The sequence below is a fragment of the Folsomia candida genome, unplaced genomic scaffold, assembly GCF_002217175.1.
Source record: "Folsomia candida strain VU population unplaced genomic scaffold, ASM221717v1 Fcan01_Sc020, whole genome shotgun sequence".
Classification (NCBI taxonomy): Eukaryota; Metazoa; Arthropoda; class Collembola; order Entomobryomorpha; family Isotomidae; genus Folsomia; species Folsomia candida.
The window spans coordinates 2,308,460-2,325,185 of record NW_019091212.1 but is presented as its reverse complement, the minus strand read 5'-3'; the positions used below and the strand labels follow the sequence as shown (position 1 = coordinate 2,325,185).

The window sequence follows — 16,726 nt, the reverse complement described above, 5'->3', positions numbered from 1 at the left end:
TGTGACATGGGGTGGGGTGGAAATTGATATATACTCACGTATACCACTTACATACTTACTGCGTGCCTTGTCAATGCTGACTAATTAATCTATGTCATGTCAACTTGGGTTATGAAGAAGAATGGCTTCCACCTCCCCACCTCCTTCTGGCATAAAAATTGAGAAAATATTGCAAAAATTCTAACGGAATTGACTCCAAGAACGCAGAAACCTCTCACTAACATGCGAGCTAAAAGTAACCAACGACATATAATACCACTCGCTGGGCTGCTCAGCGACTTCAATTTGCCTCAGTTTTGTCATCAAGTTTAAGTCAAAAAAATATATCCGAGACATATTTCAATTAAGAACAGCACATTTCCGTAACACGTGTACTTTGCAGACCTTCACTCCGCACCCTTTATTCAATTCTTCCTTCAATCCTTGTAAAAAATTTATATACTTAATTCTCCGGCAAATGAAAAGTTCACTCATTTTTCCATGTTTTTCCAACCAACCAGGTAGAGAGAAGATTTCTATTAAAATCATGCTGAGCTGAAATCCACTCTTTTTTCACAAAATGCATTACATCTCTCAACGGGAATAGGAAGAATACGTAATGAGGACTGAGAAGAAGGTTGGGTGTTCCAATTGAATTTCACACTCGCCTTTTGTTTCACACATGGTTGCAAATAGCAATAAGCGCAGGTTGGCGGGTTATGTATGTACTTATTATTATATTTTACGGCTCACGAGTCATAAACATGTCTCCAAAATTGAGAGTTGCTTCGTTGGTGTGGAGGAGGAAGAATGGAGACGAAGAAGAATGAAAGGAAATGAAACTATGTAATAACAATTTGCAAGAGAATCGCCAATAGAGTTGGACTTCATTCAATTCATTTCCACCTTTTCCACCACCACCACGACGACGACCGTCCAAGTTACCGTCACAAGGAGAAGAACTGCATGTGGCAATAACCAACCGAGTGTAAGATCGGATTATAATCATTACACATTACACGATCATGATCGCCATATTAACCAGCATAAAAACAAGATTAGTTACTCTTGCTTCTTCGTCCTTAGAGAAATTTCCTCCTCTCGCCTTAAAGTTATCGGGCTCAAAAGGTTTTCTTAACTTTTGAACAAGTGGTGGTCATTGCCTGATATTCATTGCCTGATGTAACCTCGCAGTCATCCCACCAGCCAACCAACACCTTGCTTGGTTCCCATTACGATTACAATAACAATTTACGAATTTACGACGCTCAATTACATTGCAGCACACACAGTTTTTGCAGCTAGAGGAGAATGAATGCATGTGGTGGATTGTGAAGTAAGTTGGCCGGTGGTACATTACATGCATGCAGTAACATATCTCTTAACTCGTAATATTCTTCTTCGTCTTCTTCTCGAGATGATGATGATGATGAAGAAGAAGAATTGAAGATTCACCAACACACCTACCAACCAACCACCAAAACATAGTCAGGTTTGTTAGTGGCGTTACACGATATTAAAACATAATATTGAAATTCATATGGAAAGATGATGAGTTGCTAGACGAGACTGTGGTAGTGGTGGTTTTTCATATCACATACACACACACACACATGCACGGCAATCCATTATGTATTCCGTTTCAAAGAGAGAGAGAGAGCTAGATAAGAAGAGCCTGATTGCATCACCAACAACAACATCGAGACAACATCATGCCCTGTATAGGAAGGAAGACCTATTTAGTCGAGTGTTCTTCTACACAATCAAGAAGAGGAGACTTCATGCAGCTTCAAAATACTCGCATGACCACAACAACCAAAACCCAATTTCTAGACCACCAAACTCTACGTGAAACAATAATATTGCCAATCGTCATTCTCATCCGAAATGAGAATCTTGCATGAAAACTATTATTGAAAACCCAGTTAGCTCTTCAATTGTCCAAAGAGTATCAGAATGCCAAACTCTTTTTTTCTCATTATGAGGACATCCATCTTCTCTCCTGGCATAAACCGATATTCCAAATCGCAGAGAGATTATGATTACAATGATGATGATGATGAGTGCCCTGGGCGACTTAAAAATCAACTAGGACTGATTAATAATAATACGAACCTAATGGTCTACTACTGCCTACCTACTTATTTGCCTACGCTGCAAATAAACTAGGGAGAGAGAGACTCGCCCGGTCAGTTTTCTGGCAATTTTCATGCCCTTCTAATGCATGAATTAGTAGTAAATAAGTACATGGGTAGTATGTGTATGTACATATATACATGCAAAAACCCAGATTTGGTGGCATTGATGCTGAGGTGGTGGCGATTGTTCATAAAACCTTCAAATCAGGGCTCAGCTTCATTAAGCAATTTTCAATTAACGACAACAACTGGGATGAGATTTGCATTCATTTGATAAAACTGCAGCAGTCGGAGAAGAAACCTCCTCCGAAAAGATTTGTTGCCACCACAAAAATGCAGCTACTTATATTTACATGTCGTGAGGTGTGCCAGAAACAAACCAAAATTTCACAATTGTATTTTTTAATCACCGCCTTCCTGGCAATAAACTACCCCAAAGTGGGGATAGCATAGCGGCACTTGACGTCTCTCATGAGTGCGAAACATATCGTGCAAATCTTTTTCGCAACGTGCTTATTTTTTACCACAATTGCAACTGTGCTCATTTACCAAGTACCAGAACACACCTTTCTTCCAATAAGGCCGGATTAGATTGGAAACCGCAGTAGTCCGCAGTCCACCATGAAATATGAAAAGGTTAAAATTGAGCCCAAAATATTTTGTAAACCACATTTTATTATAGAAAGAAGCCGACAAAGGTAGGCCAAATTCGAGTGGGGGTGAGAAAATAAATGACCTGATATCGATATTTATTTACTATTATTAGTCCTTCTTTAAACGCAGTGGTGGTGTATCCTCACTTTCAAAGTACTTCTTATCTTGACTTATTGGTTGGAGGATCGAATATCACACACAGCATTGAACTTTGATTACAGTTTAGCCTTTGAATTTTAAGGAGAAGACCTTGTCCATTGTCATGCTTTGTGCTTGTGTAGGTTTGATTTGAAATAAAGAACCGTTTCGAAAGCTCCCTCCCTGTGAAAACTTTACAACCTTAACCGATGATGGGTATAGATAGTGAACGTGAACGACGACGACGGCGATGACCTGGCTGGACATTTATAATTTCTTGTGTACCCTCCTTCCTGAAGAAGAATAACGATCTGAGGAAGCGAATTGAAACTTAGGGAATGATTGAGTGGTCATAAAGCAGTCCACTTGCACTTGCACTCTACAATGGCATCACATCTTTCAATTTCAAGGATTGAAATGGTCCGAGACAGTGTCCGCCTTTGTTTTTTCTTTGTAAAGTGTCAACGTCAAGTTTAATAATCCCAGGATGTCCGTCCGTATACTGTATTTTTCTATTTCAGCTCCCGTCCCGCAAACTTATTGCTTCTCGATTGGGAAAGATTATAAATTTCGAGTCGTAAATTACTTGGCGGCTGACACCGATTTACAACGGACATCAGAAATGCATTACCTCAGCCTTTTCATAAACCATCCACTTACGGTGGGAACCTAATAATGTCCTGATTTCGCTCGCCCTTCAATTTATCAATTGTCCAAGATGTGGAGGAGGATTACTTAGCGTTTGGTTTGGCCACCCCACGCGCTATGCCTACATACATTCGTACGACGTACGTACATACGACGGGCGAGGTGTGTGTTGCTTGTTATTAATTCACTCACGTTCAATAATGCTAAACCAGTCAACTAAACTGTTGTTGAGGGCCTGTCGGATGGGGGGAGGAGGATATTATTTCTACCACCGTCATAATTTAACCCAAAATGCATCCACCAGTAGTACCAAAGTGTTGCGGACCGTGGTACCAACCGAGAACCACAAGGGCAACATTATTGCAATCTATGACTCGATGCAGGCAAAACAGACCCTGTTAAATAAATTAAAAACAAGGGAGCTGTAGTATCCTCAGTAGTATGCAAAACATGTTCATTTTCAAAGTCCCAGCCCGACTGCAGAGCCATAAAAGCACATTTAAAGTCACACTTGAGACCTGGCTGAGGAAGTGCACGTTTTATTAAAAGAGTGTTTGGGGAAACCATTATACAACCGTAACAAGTGCAATAATATAGCAAGCAAAACACATAACGACGACGACGCAGAGATCCTATGTCATATTATGTGGCAAAAGTGTACACGATTTACGTATGCACAAAATATCACCATATACATACACACACACATCTACAACTAGCTGTCGCGGGTGCTATTCCTCAATTTCGGTGAAATTTGACGACAAGCAGTATAGCCATGTCATGTCGGCATTTAATCTGAATGCAACTAACCCTTGGACCATAATGTATTTATAAGTACGAGCTGTCCACGAACTAGTCAGAGCTATTTAAATTTTATTTGCAATTATTGCGAAAGCAGGAATAATTACATTCGGAATCGTCGTAAATTCACTACACATGTAAGAATGCACAACTCGACTCTTATGCAAACCCGTCCACCACTAAAATTCCAATGGTTTTATTTACATTACTCACGGGAAAAGAAGGAGGAGGAGGAGGAGAAGAAGGAAGACGAAGGTAAAAAGCAACGCCGATGCATTTAATAGTTGCAAATAAATCGAGAGGTGTTATTCCTATTAAGATAAACACAATAAAGAAGAAAACCTTCTCTTCTCGTCGGTATTTAAATGCTACAACACAAGGAACGTTTTGTTCTGCTCCGTCTGCTCGAGGAAACAGATTACACGGTCTTAAATTAAAGATCGTAAAAATCAAAATAAAAATTGGTCGGCCGGATCCATCCGCAGCGCACAGAATAAAATCCTTTTGTTTTTTTTGGTCGAAATTTCTTTCCGTCTTCTTCAAAAAAAAAAGAAAAAGCTATGATTTTTTCCAATTGTGAATCGTAGCTAGGTATGCATGTATTTTTGACGTGCTCTTTAAATCCAAATCCAATTCGAGATAGAAAAGAAGATAAAAATTGAGTTTGGCAATTTGAATTGAATTCGCCGTGCAGAAAAGACAAACTTGTGCAAGTGTCACAGACGAAGGATCAACAGAGTGGAGAATTACGTAAAACTGCATTTATCCACCCATCTAGAGTTCCACCTCTGAAAGTTGGAGTAGGAGGAGCGGACGGTGCCTTTGTGGTGTAACGACGATCAATTAAAATGCTTCGTTATTGAACCAAGAAATTAGGGAACTTCTATATTAGGCATGCCAATTATGTCCACTTTCTGCATCTTATTGTTCATCTATGTAATGCTGCTGCATGTGAAGATATCCCAATTTTTCCTATCACTCATTATTGCACAACAATCCTCACAAACCTTCTAGAGCTGCATGTAGTCAAGTGCGAATAAATTAAAATACTTGCATGTATGCATACGCTTAAAATGGCCATAATTACTTTTTGCTGTTACATATACATTGGTTTTAAAAAGTGGGCAGGAAAAAAACGACTAACATTTGCTGCATTTATGTACCAGGGAGGAATTTATCACTCACTCATCATCATTGATTTAATGGTGTCATTCCCACCAACTAACTAGCAATCAGGTGGGATAATGCAAATTTATTTATTTATTTTCCCAGTTATTACCATTATTATTGCAACAGGGTGGAAGGAGGGGGAGGAGGATGACGAGAAAAATAAATAAATACCTTTCAAACAGGAAAATGTGTATCCGTCCGTCCGGCGACCAACCGTTGTTGGTTATAATGTAACATTACTTATATCATTCTGACATAGTCCAAGCTCCGCAGAATCCATATTTGTTTTAAGCCAACAACAATTAATCCAGTTTTACTAACTCACTCACTCACTCATTGAGGATAGGATGGTAAATCAACGCGTAAATGTATCACCGCATCCACATCCTCCGCTTATGTAAGTATTAAAGCACTATATTATTATAAACTTGTTTGTATGGTGTTTTATCGACATTTGTGTCCACTGATGATGATCAAGTCTAATCTTGTACACGAGTTTTGTTAAATTTTAGAATACTTGTAAGAAAAAATTGGAGGAATGTTGTAAAACTAACTGAGAAATAAAATAAAACTAGGGATTTTCCCGTTTTCACAAATTCCCTATTTTGAAATGTTCTGTATATAATTTCACACCACAATACTCCGATACAGTATCCAGTTAATATTTCAGTTTTAATTTGTACACCAAAATCTCCAGTTGTAGTACAGTATTTAATTGTAGCACAACCAAACCAAAACCAGACCTTTCACGCTGACTGATTATCATTAACTAACTACTCGACTGCTGCTCATCTTTATTTTATCGTCATGTTGTCGATGCCTTTTTTAACTTGATCCATTCGCTGCTTAGAATAGTGCAGTGCATCATAAGCAATTAAATGTGGCAGTGTTCTCACATACACACACACACACTCACAAAGATAAGTACACAGTACACAGTTGGTAAAAGTAATAAAAATACAGAGACTTTTTTTTCTTCTCAACTACTTTAACCTTAAACTGGGATGATCTCACTCAAGTAATTCTCTGAGGTATTGAAGAGTCGTGTGCTGTAAAATTGGTTCTTATTGGTTGACACGGACCTTGTTGGTCGCACAGATTTTTTTAAAAAAGGTTCCACTAAAATTGCAACAACCACAGCTTTGATACCGTTTGTGTGAGGGTCACTCGTGTCGTGGCGTCACTGTGGGTGTTTCTCCTCGTTTTGACCGTGCAGCTTGTGCGAGGTCATTGCGTGGTGGTCGAGGGTGACCTTTGGGGGAACAAAGGGCTGAATCTTGTTGTGTAAGATGGCGGAAGCCCGGAGAGGAATTTTCCGAGAGAGTGAGAGAGAAAGGGAGGACTCACGGATGCAACCTTCGCTTGAGTGCAAGGGAAGCGAACACTGGGATCAGAGATGTGTGGCTGCACTTGGTTATTCCATACCAAAAACTCTTCTTCTCTCCCTCTCTATATAAACCACCACATTTTTTGGTTGTACTTGGAATATCTGCTATAGCCGAGCGGTAGGTTGTACGGTCTTCTTCTATCCCCATCAGCTAAACCACCCCAGACCGTTCGTACTATGTCCGTATCCACTCTTCTGGCGTAATATTATGTGCTGGCAAAGCAGAGAAGTTGCTCTCCTCTCTTAATAACAACCAAGTTTTACAAGAGGGTTGCATGTGGCAGGAATGCAAGGTAAAGCAGCAGCGACTTGTACACCATTTATTATTACCACCGTCCACCACCCCACCTGGATGGGTCCCATGATCTCACATTCTTTAAGGGTCCTCTTCTCCAGAAGGCCTAGCGCTGGAGAAAAGAATGGTTGGTTGCGTTACATAATCGTAGCATTTTTTTGGCCCGATGCACCCGATGCAATAAGGGTCCACATATGTATCATCGATGCGCTGGTGGGGGTGGTGGTGTCGTTTCTTGGGGGGGGGGAAAGGTCTTTAGGATTGTGGAGTTCGAAAACATGGCGACAAAATTCCCGCACGGTCCCGTTCTTTTCAAGTGGAACACATATTGGGGAGGACGGTGGTGTTTCCGTAAAGAGTTTGGTGTAGAGAGAAAAGTGAGAATCCAGCCAGAATGCGTGTAGTAGAGAGACGGAGAGAATGAGTTTTACATTATATTCCGACCCACAGAAAACGGTCTTCCGTCCCCGTAGTCGATTTGGATACCGTAATACGAGGCAAGTAAGTAGAGAGAAGTCCAACCAACCAACCCACCAAACCACTGGCTCGAACACAAGCAGCAGCGGGCACATTACAGTCGGGAAATCCGATTTCGGATCTATTCCGTGCAAATAGTCAACCAACTACTCCGGGTGACTTGGCATCGAACGGGAGAGCTGGGAGAGAGAGAGAGAACGGCCCAATTGACGGGCTCTCTCCCACCCTCGTCGTCGCTCTCGGTTCTCTCTTTTACTTGGTGAACTTTGTGAAGTGAACAGTCTGCGCCTATCATCAGACACACCATTGCATTCCCTGCTGAACCCAAGTCTCGTGAGAATGATAATGTACTCTGCATGCCCCCAACAAAACCAACCACCACGCTTTTGGACGCTACTTCAGTACCGTTCACGGAGTAAAGAGAGAGCATGCATCCGACAAAAGAACCCTTTTGCTGCCTGGAATGCCTGCACGATCCCGAACACTGGCTTATATAAAACCAGCCATCCAGCCAGGTCTCGTGGTGTACAGCGAGAAACCTCTCGGCCCCTTCATGCCATCCTATTCTTGTGGTCCTAGCGTTGCTGGTACTGGCGAGTCCAAGTTATTGCCTGGAGCAGGAGACAGGCTCAGTTTTTGAAATGATGGCACTTGCTCCGAAGGAAACAAGGTAGGCATTGTTGACTGGGATGTAGTAGTTAGTTTCCCATGCTGCTGCTGGAGAAGAACAACGCTTCGTACTTGGAGTAGTAGTCTGGAAAAGAAGACTACATTTATTTCCCCCGAGTTCATGAACTGCAAAAGAAGGATAGGATATGAGATGGGAAACGAGATATACGGAATCAAGCAGCTGTTTTCGAAACCAACCTACCAAGAAGAAGACGAAGAAGACAAGCCATTATTTTTTACCAGCACCATCACCATGACTAACTAACACTTCTCCACGATAGGCGGAAGAAGGTGATCTTATTCCTTCCGAAGAAGAAGAAATTCACACACATCTCTTCTCCGTCTTCTTCTTAATGACTCCTTCAGCAGTGGAGGAGAGAGATTTCAATTGGACATGTGGTCATTGAGAGACCTTCTCCTTCCTCGGTCTATGGGCGTAATAACAGGCTCTCCATTCCCATTCGGTCCATATTATTGCGACGACCTCTTGAATGAATATGAAGGGAGAGCGAGATAAAAGTGAACCATTATTGCATTGTTTCCTCCATAATTTGAGCCAATTGTTCGGGTGGGCTAATTGGAAGGGGGAGACAACACAAAACCTATTTCTACCACTATCATCATCACACACTGTACACAAATTCATTTAATTGTGCTCAACTTTTCTTCTCCTGTCCTCCGCAGACGTGGGACTGCGCGACGGACGGTATGTGTATTCAGACTCACCGTCCGGAAGTGGGTAGTGCCCAATTAATATTCAACACCAACCCGAGAGAGATAAGACATCTTAGGACATTGATATGACATGACCGGCATTTCCACATTTTTTAAATTATGTAAATCATGCTTGCGGCCAATGAAGTGATCTTGATTGTTATTTCTGAACCATTAAATCGTCCAAACCGCATTAGAATTGTGTTATTATTGCGCGTAGCGAGACATGAATGTGTTGATGAGGTGAATTAATGGCCTCACAGTCGTCATTCCACTGCTGCTAGCATGCACCACGACATTAAAGCAAGATGAGATAAACACCAATGCAGCAGTGAAACCACCATGAAAAACAGCAAGCTAAGTTTAGCCGGAAATTGATCCTCAAGTTTCATAAGTCCTCATGCATCACACAGCTGCTATGCTATGCATGATGGGCAGCAATTCGTTCGAGAGAACCAGTTCACAAAGGAAAGCTCTCTTACATAAAATCATAAAATCTCTCTCTCTCAAGTAGTAGTAGTAAATAGTTCAAGAATGCTGCTGCTGGAGTCGTCTCACTATTCACCAGCACCACCAGCTACACAAACAGCATAAGTACAATAAGAGAGTGAACAATGTCCTCACTCTCCGTTTTAATTGCAGCACTGAAGTGGAGCAACAAAGAATGAAGCAAATTTTCAGTTCCATTTCCTACTCTGGGAAGAAGGAGAGAGGGCAAAGCCATGCGATTTGGTTGGTAAGTATGTGAAGGAAATGACAAGTTGGTGAGATGAACGTGTAGGGATTTATTTGCCCCGTGTTCCATATTTCATTGAGAAGTCTCTCTCCCTTTCTTCCCTTCTGCCACATTACAAGTGCAGGCTGAAACTGGAAACACTAAACAACACGCAAAAATGTATGGGTGTGAAAAGAGCAGTAATGGGCAACCAGCGACTAGTCTCATGGATTCTCCTGCTCTAATTGCACTGCATTTGGGATCACCAATTCCCAACCCGCAATTCTAATCTTACACTCTCTAAGCCATTCACAAGCTATGCATGGATGCAGTGAAGGAAGGGCAGCAGCAGAAACGGCGAAGAGATGCTGCTGGAATTTAAGCACTTGGTTAGAAGAGTGTTAATTGAATTGTTTTCTGGTCTCTTTATACAAAGATTGCATTCTCCCCATGTGTCGGGAGGGGGGTTCCTTTAGAAACTGGTCCATTCTGCCTGCTCCCTATGGTACAGGAACCGTCTTTGATGCCGAGTTAGTTGACTGACTCTCTGGTTTGAGATTCATTCATCAGTTCATCACAGGATATAAAGGGAATTTGGAATATGTGTGTGTATGTGCGCGCCTATGTGACGGCACATACCTTGCATAAGCCCATAAATCAAATGAAAGGTAAATATCAAGTGTTTTAAAAACATGGGGAAAAAGAGTAGTAGATTTGGATTTGCGATACTCCCATCTTACCGCAGGATGCTTATCGAGAATAGAAGATGAAGCCAAGCAAAAGCAAGTTGGTTGGTTGGTAATCTGAGCTTGGTTTCCGAAATGGAAAGCAAAATAAGGCGACCGTACATAACCTCAGCTTGGATGTATGCGTGTATTTGGCAACAAGACAACTCAGCTCTGTGATTGAGGAAGATGATCCTCTCCTCTCAGTTCGAACGTCAATCCCACCAAACCACGATTCATGTTTGTTTAGAAAAACAACTCCGTGTTGGAGAGTGCATGGCGAGGATGGAAAAAAATTCGATTTGAATTCGGGTCAAAAGGAGCTCAGTTCGGATTAGGGGAGCAACCTTCATTTTTTCTTCTCTGCTTTAAACTCGTGAATCCTAATGATAAGTTTCAGTGGGCTCGCGACGTGCTCAAGAGGCTGTGGTGAAAGAAGTTGATGAAGAAAATCTAATATCCGTAAAATGATTAAATCCACAAGAAAAGTTTCTTTCTCCAATAAGCAGTGTGTCAAGAAGCAAAGTTTGGTTTCATGAGAATTTTTCTACTCATAATGGGGGTCCCCCTGACTTTGACTTTCACTCGTCCAATCCTTCTTCCTCTCGGCGTCGTCGTCTCCATTTTCTTACCAAAACTAATCATCATGCAAAACAGTGGGGAAATCTTTCATGACAATGGCCACCGCCCCACATTGAATTGTTCTCAATGACTTTATCCCTTCGCTCCCGATTAACTTTCAAGTGTATCAGCTCCTCCGCCGCCGCTCTTTATTATGCACCCAACAATTTATTTTCGGGGGCACATGCACATGGGGCGTGACAGATTTTGAGTTCGTCAGTCGTGGTGGGGCTTACAGGGATGCACTATTTGCTTGATGATTAATTACTCTTAGGTCGACGGGGTGGTGGTGCTGGTGGTGGAGGACAGGAATAATAATGCATCAGACTTTGAGAAAAATATCGACCAAACTATACGTCTCGATGAGAAGAAGAGGAGGAAGAAGACGAAGTAAACCATGGGACAAGCAGAATGGGCAAAGTTTCCGAGATATTTTGTCATCTTGTAGCCTTTGGCTGGCTTATCCTCCGTGTCACCCAGCTACTCCAAATGTCTCACTTTCAAGAGACGACCAACAAATTGCGAGCCAAATGTCCTGCCTTGAGATTACTTGGAGCAGTAAACATGCAAAATTCCGACCCCACTTACATTGGTCGTCGTGGTAGTCGTCATGTCCCCACCTCAAGCGTCCGTCCAGCCGAACGGCGTAATGATAAATTGAATTGAAATCTCCTTTATCCATCTAAGCTTCGGCTTTTTGATGAAAACAAGGCGACAGTTTTTGACAAGTTTTGTTAAATTGTATTGTTTTCTGGAAAAGAAATTCTCAAACATTGTCAGAGATGAATAAATAAATGGATGCAAAAGATGAAATGTAGGAATAGAAAAAAATATCCATAAAATTTTAATCAATATTCTAAAAACTGACATTTTCCACATCATAAATTTTACTTAATTACCTAAAACTGTAATCCTATTATTTTGAAACACGGTTTCTCACATCTATTGTAAGTAACGCATTTAAGGATTTCATAGAAAACGCAGGGTCCCTTCAACAACCAAACGAGCCATAAAACAGCGAACGCCACCAACCGATAGTTTGGCGCAGGTTGAGTTACGTTGTTTTCGAGTAGTCGCAAGGGGGCATTACAAGTTTCAGTAGTTGTTCGAATGGTAATTTATCTTCATGTCTTCTTGTCACCGAATCTGTTTCTAAAACTAATCACGTCTTATGTAGAAGTGTAAATTTTGGTTATGCAAGCATAATAAATAGCATGTTATTATGTATGCATTCTAATTTGCATGAAAACATTGTGTACGTGCTTGCATTACTACGTGCAGAATACATGAATATCCAAGAACATACATACATATACTTGTAATAAGATTATCCGCTACTTTATGGACCATATGAATATGATGTCTCGTAATCTGTGTGCCAAGCCTTTGCGAATTTAATTATTTCTATAATTACCAACTTTATTGAACTAAGCATTAAGCGGTCTTAATGGAGTTTTGGTTGATAGGAACTTGTTATATTTTCGCATATATTTTCATGAATCTTTAACTGAAAAACTTGAGCCTACCACTCGACATAGATTTTGACACTTTTATATTTTTAGCTTCGAAGAAATTGCGTATTTATGGAGTGACATTGGTCCCTTCAAGGTAACATTTTCCTAATTTAAATTTGATGAAATCAATGACAATGAAAGATGAAAGCAAGAACTTTAGCAATTCCAGTCAAGGTATGTACATATGTAGATACATTTATTGTTCAAGCTACGTTTAAAGTCATAAAAATACCACAGCCGCATGTTTCAAAGTTCGGAATCTCTGGTATTACAATAACGAATACTTGTCATTCGTAAAATATTTACTTGCTTTTGCAAATTGTAAGCTATTCCGAACAGTTTTCCAATATTTTGTCGCATCGAACCTGGACGTGAGTACAGTTCTTTTGTTCTTCATTGCAATTTATCGTGCTCGTTTAGCAGCATTTTATGTTGTCTCCAAATTCGTGGAAAACTTTGGATGGGACTGAATATTTTATTGGCTACATGCAGTTCCATGGAGGCCATCATATGCAAACTATCAATAAAGGTAGTTGTTGTCAAAATTAAAGTTTCTTGAAAATTATTAATAGGCATATGTACGACACAGTATAAAATGTTTAGTTGCGTCAATCAGCGGGGAGCTTGCCATTTATTTATTATACACCAATCCCAAGGAATACCAGTTATTAGTACTCGTTTTATTGGTATTTATCCCGACTAGAATTTCTTGTTTATAAATACCGAGAAATATTTTGGCTTACCTAACTAGAAATTTGATTTGTTGGCTCGTGTTAAATTCTGTTCTTTGCATTCAACATCATCCCACACCATTCGCGTTCTCATACATTTGCAAAATCTCGCTCTAGCCAATTTCATTGCAATCCGATGTTTGCTTTCAGAATTAGAAATGGAGAAATGCTCAAATTTTTCAGATTGTTTTGACTGACATTGACAATATTGTTCCAAGGATGAGGAGGATGGTGTTGTTGATAATGATAAATAAGCATTAAAAAAAAGTTTAAAACTTGACGTTTTTTCATACATGGTGCAAATTTTTTTCTAAATATTTTGTCTTTCGTTGATGAAACTGTGGGGTTAGTTTGCTGGCAGAGTTGAAGAAACATTTCTGGGCGAGACTTGGCTGTCACTCTGCCGTGAGTGACGCCTGTGAGATTGTTGCCTGTTGGTCGCAATAATGAAGCTGGTCTGCCTTCACATCATTCAACACCCTGAGGACAACTCGAGTGCTGAGGGCTGAGAGTCGAATTCTGAAAATCCATCATTCAGGACAGTTCATAAAGATTTGCGTCGTTGTTTTTTTTTGCAACGTCTCACTCGTCCTGGAAAATTTCATATTAAATTGAGTTGATGTAAAATGAAAACTACATTCATTTTTAATTTGCATATTTCGGATATATTGCCAATTTGTATTCATTTTAATTATTTTGCAAGCCCTAAAAATTTCTGGTAGGAGTCGCATTTGGTATTCATTGGTCGAACATTTTGAATATCTTCGATGCGAAAGAGCTCGCGGACGGTGTGATATGATTTAAGACTGCAAAATACGCCTGGAAAGAGAGCATGCGAAAAACAAAAGATATTATTCGCTGCGAGACGTGAGTGAGTGGGCGATTCTCGAAAGTCTTTCTTTCTTTCTTAATATGTTTAAAGGAGGTTAGGCCGGCGACAGGAGTCTTCCGTGCGTTTCACGGTGTGGTATCAAGGTGGTGGTGGTCGTAGTTCGGTGGTGGTGGCAGAGTGCAAAACACCAACAACTTATTTGCAATAACTTGAGCAGCAAAAGTTGGCAATATTCCTTGATTCCTCGTCCATGTCAAAATAGAACCTCCTTCTCCTCCAAGTCCGACTCCACGTGTATGTAAATGAGACTTTTGCATCGGTGGGCATGCATAATCTCTACGGAATATGAATGATGTATGGGAAAGATAGAAATCACGATTATTAAGGGATTTATTTATCGTCTCTCATTCTATCACCTCTTTGCAACGAGGGAGACGTATAAAATGTGATAAAAATGTTTCCCAACCACAAACCGAGAATAAATAAATCGTGAACATAACAAAGGATTCCCAATAAATCCCTCTCTTATTCTTCTGGAAAATGAATACAAAAAACTATGCGTATAAAGAAATGAAGACGAACTTGGATTTGCATATTCGTATTTTTTATTTTAGTTTTTTTTGGTAGAATGGTGTACATCGTGTAAGAGAAGACTTTCATGATAACAGGGCAGATAGCTGATCTGCTATTAAAAGCCCTGAAATGTGTAGTGCTCAACTACGATGTTGCATGCCGTCCAGAAGGACATATGTACAAGGACAAAAAGGTTGACAATTATTTTGACATGCACCGCTATCCAGTGCTCTGGACGCTATTCAGAATTGAGGTGTTTGAGGTCGAAATGGATACGTCAACTCAGTTCGTTGCATGTGTGCACGAATAAGTAGTTGGATCCATTAGCCATTAGTTTTTGTAACTTTATATTGTGCATATTCTTCTATTTTTCCCTTCCGCCGAGTAGATTATGTAGCTCAAGCTGCACGATGATGCTGGCGGAGAATGGAGATGCAGACGGACTGAAAAAGTTTAGTGAATTTGAGCTTGAGCTTGGGCAGAGTTCGGGTTGGTTGACTTTGGCAATTTGCAAATCAAGAAAAATAACTGCGTCTCATTGGCTCTGGATTTTTTACTCGTTATAATAATATGAATATTATGAGCAGAGGTAGCTCCTCCGAGATGGTGGCTTATGATGATGTATGTATTGCAATAATGTTAATATTAATACGCAAAAGTTTAGAAATACTCTTACAACTTGAACCGGGAGCTGGGATGCATACTTTTGCAACTTTTTTTTTGCTGCTTGTTTCCATTCAACTAACTCTTTCCTTCTTCTTCTTACATTATATGCTAAATGTTAATAATGTGACGCAAAACTTTTTGTGTAGGCAGAATCTCCGGTTTGCCAGGAATTCACTAATCCCGAACCCGAGTATGAACCGAATCTTGTCCTTCTTCTCATACTACGCTGTACGTCTGTGGAATTCGCAATTTCGCAAAACTCATGCATAGGACGACCACGAGAGGAGAGAGGACGAGACCACCTCACCGCACCGATCTACACCAAGACCAATTGCATTGTGTGTGTGTTTGTGCAAATGAATAAAGGCCAGAGGTTTTATCAACCTTCTCATGTTTGCAGGAGTCATTTACACAATTCTCTCTTACAAATGGCAGGAAAACACACTCACACGGCCAACTTTCTCTATAATGACATCACCGAAAAGAGGAGAAATTCGGGGAAAGGCTGCTGACTACACGGCTTACTCGATTCGATCCTCCTTATTAAATAAATATCGCAGAAAGTTGGGAGTTTTTATAAGAGGAACATGATGTTTCCCATTTTTCGTCATCATCCTCCCACCTAAGGCACATACACAAGTCCATGCAGCTAGATGATTCTGAATAGTACACTTAAACGGATGGATGGACACAGAGAGAGAGAGAGATGCTCAGTAGTCGTGTTGTGTCTATTTGCACTTGTGGACTAATGTCCTCAGCTCTAAGCGGCTAAGTAGTTATTAATGTTAGTGTCATTTGAATCCATTTTCATGCAATATATATTTACTTCGTTCACTTGGTCGTTAAGTGTGCTGTGTGCTTTCTCTATTTTCAGTGGTCTCTGCACATAATTCTGCCATTTTCACTCAAAAGTGCTGCTCTGTGTGAAGCAAAACTTCACACTTCTCGTGCGAATATATACATTTCCTCACTTTACAAGCATTACAAAGGGAGAGAGATATAGAGAGAAAATAAGTGCATGATGTGTCTTGATGTTGGCAAAGTGTGGTTTTCGGTCATCATTTAAAGTGTTTCCTGGAAATGGGACGCTGGCTCGATGCATACATGCGCCACACATTTATGATAAACGGACTGACTGATAAATGATGAAAGTGATGCGATGATTCCATCTCTGCCACGTAATGTTTCACTTCTACTACTATTTCACTCTCATAATCGGAATCAACATAAACATTAGGCTTGGAAGAGAGAGCCTCAATTAGTTTTCGGATATCTCATC

At 40.4% G+C, this 16,726-nt stretch overlaps 1 protein-coding gene across 2 annotated transcripts in view; it reads right to left on the bottom strand.

The window, feature by feature from the left end:
- The window catches only part of LOC110858222 (latrophilin-like protein 1), a 51,410-nt gene extending 44,483 nt beyond the window's left edge, over positions 1 to 6,927 (bottom strand). The window contains exon 1 of one of the 2 annotated variants that reach the window (XM_035858404.1): positions 5,700 to 6,927. The gene's annotated coding sequence lies outside the window, so the exon portion shown is untranslated. The remainder of the gene's footprint in view (positions 1 to 5,699) is intronic. The other variant, XM_035858402.1, reaches the window with a different exon arrangement.
- Between the last annotated feature and the right edge of the window lie 9,799 nt (positions 6,928 to 16,726).